Raw genomic sequence first — 6,217 nt, forward strand, 5'->3', positions numbered from 1 at the left:
GCCTGGTTTGGAACCTTGGGGGGGACCCCCACGCCGTTTTTTTCCAATTTTGGCGTGGAGTTCCCCCTCAAGATTCCCACAGCGCAAGTCGCCCCGCAAGTCGGATCCCACTTGCGGTGTTGCGGTGCGACCTCCATTCAAATCAATAGGCTTCCATAGGGAACCATTGATTTTGAATGGAAGAAAAATAAAACGCTGCTAAAAGCAACGTGGCAAAACGTGCAATAACGCCAATGTAAAAAGCTACTGAAAGCACATTTTTACAGCTGCTTTTTCCGGCGTCAGAACTAGCTTTGACGTACGTTTTTTCTAACGCCCCGTGTGCATGGGGCCTAAAAATGACACTGGCAGTGAAGGAGTTAACTGTATTGGAGAGGGAGGGGTTAAGTGTGTCCTAGGGGCGTGTTTCTAACTGTGATTGGCTGTGGCTTGATGTGTAAGAACAGTGATCAACGGTCCTACATAGTAGAACCGTTTGATCACCATTCTTACACAGGGGAGAGTGACAGGCGGCTTTGTTTACACTAGCCGCCTGCCTTTCTCCCGCTGTCACGGACGATCGCAAGTGCCCGGCGGACATCGGTCCGCCGGGCACACGCGTGGGGGGGTCCGTGACCGAGCGGGAGTGGGAGCGCGCATCCGGCGGCGCGCGCTCGCTCCCAAAACCCTTACAGGCTAGCGACATAGCCCTACGTCGCTTTGCCTGTGAGGGGCTGACTGCAGACGTAAATAGTCGTGCGGCAGTCGGCAAGTGGTTAAGAATACAATTGTAATTCTAATATGATACCTAGCATGTGTATATATAAATGTAAAAAAAAAAAAATGGGGTGGTTCCTCTCCGCCTCCGTACCCCGGCCAGATGCCGGGGGGGGGGAGGCCGCTCCGGGGGCCTAGCTTCCTGTAGCACCTTTATCTGATGTCTTCTACTACCACCCTCCTGTTCTGACGCTGTATGTAATGCAATTGCTAATACTCATTTTTAAGTTGAGCTATGTCTAGAACTGTGTTTCTGGTCCTGTACTGTTGATCTTGACTCCACTGTATGCCTTTTCCTCTCCTAATAAACATTGAATTTATAAAAAAAAAAAAAAAACTTAAAATGTGCAAAATAAACAGAACAGTTATTTGGAGAGATGCCAAGTGTACCTTTTTGTGTCCGTTTCCTACTGCACTAGTTATTATTAATTCAAAATCACCAATCTATATGAGGATAGGAGTTGCCTGTCTATAAAATTTCCAAAGCAGCACAGCAAGCGCACTTGTTAGTGCATAGTTTGTGTCAGCTTGGCCCAAACAAACTATTTAAAGTGAATGGAAACATGGACATTAGCTCTAACTTCTGGTTGCATGCATTAGAGAGATGCATGAGCAGTGTAATAAAAAAAAAAAAAGACACTATAATTATAGTTTTGTGCAAGGCATTGCATAGTTATTTACAAATTTAAATAAAGTACTTTTTTTTATAATTTTGCTTGTTTTATATGTACAGGTATATAGTGATAAGGATCCCCACTACCCTTTATACCTTAAATTTTCTCAGCTGCTGTATTCATATTTGATTTATATAAAAAATAATCAAAGGATATATATATAGCGCTCCCCTTTCCAAGGTACATAACATAAACTGCCAGATTAAACATGTAATCCCAATATATAACCTCCCCTTGCTTATAAAGTGCAAAATAGTGTATGCAAATATGTGATACAAAAACTCACATCAACATTACCATTACAGCATGTAAATAAATCCATAAATATCAGACCATATGTGTACAAAGTTTAAACATAAAGTGCATGAGTGCTTGTCTGTGTCAGATCCACACCAACTCAATTTGTAGGTACCCTGATGTATGCAATAAAAATATAGGTGACCAATCTTCAATAAAGAATGTTAGAAAAAATCTTGGCACCTCATGGCAGCCTCTATCTCAACACTCTCCAATCCCTTTTGAGGATCAACTCACTGAATAATAATGACCCCTTCAATTAATAAGTATGTCTACCGTGCTTATGGATCTTTTAACCACTTCTGGACCGGAAGGTTTTACCCCCTTAATGGCCAGGCCATTTTATTGCAATTCGGTACTGCGTTACTTTAACTGACAATTGCGTGGTCGTGTGCCGTGACATTGCGGCGGACAGATCGGACCCCTAACTGATATTTTTGACATTTTTGGGGGGGGGGACCAGTGACATTACTACAGTAATCAGTGCTAAAAATATGCGCTGTTACTGTAATAATGACACTGGCAGGGAAGGGGTTAACCCAGGGGGTGATCAAAGGGTTAAGTGTGAGCCTAGGGGTGTTTTCTAACTGTTTGGGGGAGGGACTTGTGAAATCAACACAGAGACCTATGATCCTAAATAGGAGGAACACAGGCACTCTGTGTTCATTCCAGAGAGAACAACGTTCTGCTGTGTTTACAACAGCAGATCGCCGTTCTCTCTCAGCGGGGGGGGGGCGATCGCAGGTGCCCGGCGGCAATCGCAGCTGCCGGTCCCATGAATCGGCTTCCCTGCTGCTTAATGGGGGTGGGCGGACGCCCCCAGCGGTGCACACGCGCCCCCCAGGAGCAGTCCCGCGGACCGCTGTACCTGTACAGTGATTCGCGCAGCCGAGCCAGCCTGCCGCAGTATAGCTGCAGCAGGCGGTCGGCAAGTAGTTAATACCTGTATATCACAAGGACCTCTGTCCTCTCCTATTCCTGTTTTTCCAACTCCTGCATTATGCATGAATTGGTTATATAACAAAGAAGGGAGAAACCATCATAGATAATAATATAAAGCATGGATCTCCAAATATTTTAAACAAAGGGCTAGTTTATTATCCTTCAGACTTTTAGGAGGGCTGGATTGTGGCCCGCAGGGGCAGTAAATTTCCCGGGCTCGGCATCAATGAGAATAAATATGGCCTCAGGTTTGGTGGTCAATAGGAGAAAGGAGCAGTGCCCCTATTAGTAGGGGGAATAGTATCCCATCATTGGTATCGGTGGAAGAATTATAATTATAGTGCCTCATATCAGTGGGAGGAATAGGCCGCAGTTTGGAGAACCCTGATATAAAGCATACCTTATATAACAAAGAAGGGAGGAACCAACTGTGTTTATTGAAATATTTTGTTTAAAAACATTGTAAAACTCAACTTGCAAGTGCTCACCAAGCACTAAGTGCTGGTTCACACTTGTGCGGTTTGCGAGATCGCATGTAATTCGGAGCGCACTGCTCCTTCATTACATGCAATCTCATGTGCGGGTGCGAGTTCAGCCATACACTTTGTATGGCTGAATTCGCAGCGCATCCGCAGCAAACTCGCACATGAGGCTTTTTTTGAGGCGCTTTAAAATCGGATCGCACAGTGGTTCACACTTGTGCGATCCGATTCTGTGCGAACTTGCAGATCGCACTGCGATATGCGATCGCAACTGGGGGTGTCGTTAACTTTTAATTGACACCCCCTGCGTATCGCATATGGCAGTGTGAACTGCCAGATGTGCGGATGCGATGCGGGAACACGCTGCATATTCGCAACGTTCCCGCATCGCACAAATGTGAACCGGCACTTAGGATAAATGTGTTTTTTTGTTAAAAAAAAAAAAAAAAGGATAAAGGTGAACATTTTTACAAAACCATACATGTCACTCACCTTCCTCCTTTGCATGGAAAATTCTGTGTGTGATGATGTCACAACGCCCAGCATAGCATGATGATGCCATCTCACATTATAAATAAAGGTTATATTATATTGGTGGGGAGGAGGGGGGGCCTTTATGTGCTTTGATAATTTTTTTTTAAATGTGACATAAAATAATAAAAAAAATAAAAAATTAAAAAAAGTCATAAAATAGGAAAAAAAAAAAAACAGCAGAAAAATAATAGTTGAAGAAGGAATTAATTCACATATTCCTTGTCAGAATGCTTTAACTGACAGCATCTATCTGCAGATGAATGAAACAGAGTAGATACAAAAATAGAAATGTTACTTTGTATCTCTTTATTTGGTATCTGTTTGATGTTGATAAATACTGAGTTAGATGGCTTTTTTTTTTTTTTTTATTTGAGAGCAACAGCTGCTAGAGCTGCTGTATGTACATAGGGCTTAATTTTAGGAGCACAAGAGCATAAACACAAGAAGTTTTTTTGGGCATGTACTAGCATGAACAGTGTCCTAAACTAGTTAAAAAGTGCTAGTTGGAGTTGAGTTTTAACCACTTGAGCTTTGGAAGGTTTTATTCATTTCATGACCATACCATTTTTTTCCTATTCAGCACTGTGCTACTAACTGGCAATTGCGTGGTCATGCAACACTGTATGCAAATTCAATTTATATTACTTGTTTCACACCAATTGAGCTTTCTTTTGGTGGTATTTGATCACCACTTGGTTTTTTATTTTTTATCATAGAAACTAAAAATTAAAAAAAAAAAAAGCCCAATATTTTCTACTTTCGGTTATAAAACATATCCAATCAAAAAATTAAACGTATTCATAAATTTAGGCCAAAATGTATTCTCCTACATGTCTTTGGTAAAAAATAAATCCCAATAAGGGTCCTATCACATGGGCTTTCTGCCCGGCGGCCTTCATTTTTGCATCGATCCGCCGTACCCGCTGAGCAGGCGGATGACAGGTCTGTCTCCGCTTACTTAGCAGAGACAGACCTGTCCGATCCCCGCTCTCCTCTATGGGAGATCAGATGAAAATGGACCTCCTGTCCGTTTTCATCCGATCCTTTCCGATCTGATCCAATCGTCCAGATGGATGGAAAACAGAGTTACCATCCGTCTGGATTTCAGGGACCACATCGGATCGGATAGCAGCGGGTGTCAGCAGAGATGTCACCTCTGACATACACCGCTCCATAGGGATGCATGGAGCATCTGATCAGGTCCGCCTGAAAAACTGACAGACCTGATCAGAAAGCCCATATGAAAGGGCCCTTAGTGTATATTGAGTGGTTTGTGTGACAGTTATAGCATTTACAAACTATGGTATATACCAGGGGTCTTCAAACTATGCCTAGTCATATCTGGGAATGTAAGAATTTTACAATGCCTCATGGGATGTGTAGTTCTGCAACAGCTGGAGGGCCATAGTTTGAGGATCCCTGGTATATACAGTGAACTGGCATTTACGCAGTTATGATGCTATACTAGTAATAGCAGTGATAAGTGACTTAGGCTCTGTTCACACTAATACGACTTGTCATGCGACTTTAGACACATAAAGTCGCATGACAAGTTGCAGCTCATTGATTTTAAAGGCACCCGTTCCAATCTATGCAAACTAAATTCGCAGCGGCTTTGATAAAGTTCCTGCACTATTTTGATGTGACCTTCCTGTCACTTGAGTGCCAGAGAGTGTAAAGTAGCATGAAAGTCGCATTCAAAATCATGCACTTGGGGTTGCACTAGTGTGAATAGAACCTTATAGTGGGACTGGGATAGAGTGGCGGAAAACTAGTGCTAACAGAAACTATCTGGGAGGGTCATTAACTGTCACTGATATTGGTAGTGACACTAATACAGTGATCAGTGATAATACCGTACACTGACACTATAGTAATGACACTGGCTTGGGAGGGGTAACATCTAGGAGCAATCAAGGGGTTAATTGCATGCCTAACAATGTGTAATGTATGCTGCTTATACTTTACTACCTCCCTGTTTTTTCTCCCTGCTTTTAAAGCGGTAGTATCCCTCTTTTTGACACTTTTACCTACAGGTAAGCCTATAATAAGGCTTACCTGTAGGTACAATTAATATCTCCTAAACCGGCACGGTTTAGGAGATATTTGCAGTGCATGCAGCCGCTCACGCGAGCGGCGCATGCGCTCTGAAGGTCCTGGGGGGACCTTCAGTTTTCCTTGCCGGTAGCTTGCCGGAATATGACTCCCGCGCGCATGCGCAGGAGTGACGTCCTCGCAGCTCCGGCCAATCAAAGCGCCGGAGCCGCCAAACCCGGAAGAGACGCCGAGGGATCATGTCAGCTCCCGCAGCGATGTCCGGGGGTCCGTGTCGGGGCTTCGTTCTAAGGTAAGTAATACATAATGAGCTAGTATGCGATGCATACTAGCTCATTATGCCTTTGTCTTGCAGGTTTTTTTTTTTGTTTTGTTTTTTCGGGTTTACAACCGCTTTAATGGAGAAGAAACAGGTGGATCACTGTTCACAGTTCACAGAGTTCTGTTTTTTTGTAAACACAAAACTCTGGGTATGAT

The sequence above is a fragment of the Pelophylax lessonae genome (genome assembly GCF_965119305.1).
Source record: "Pelophylax lessonae genome assembly, chromosome: 2".
Taxonomy (NCBI): domain Eukaryota; kingdom Metazoa; phylum Chordata; class Amphibia; order Anura; family Ranidae; genus Pelophylax; species Pelophylax lessonae.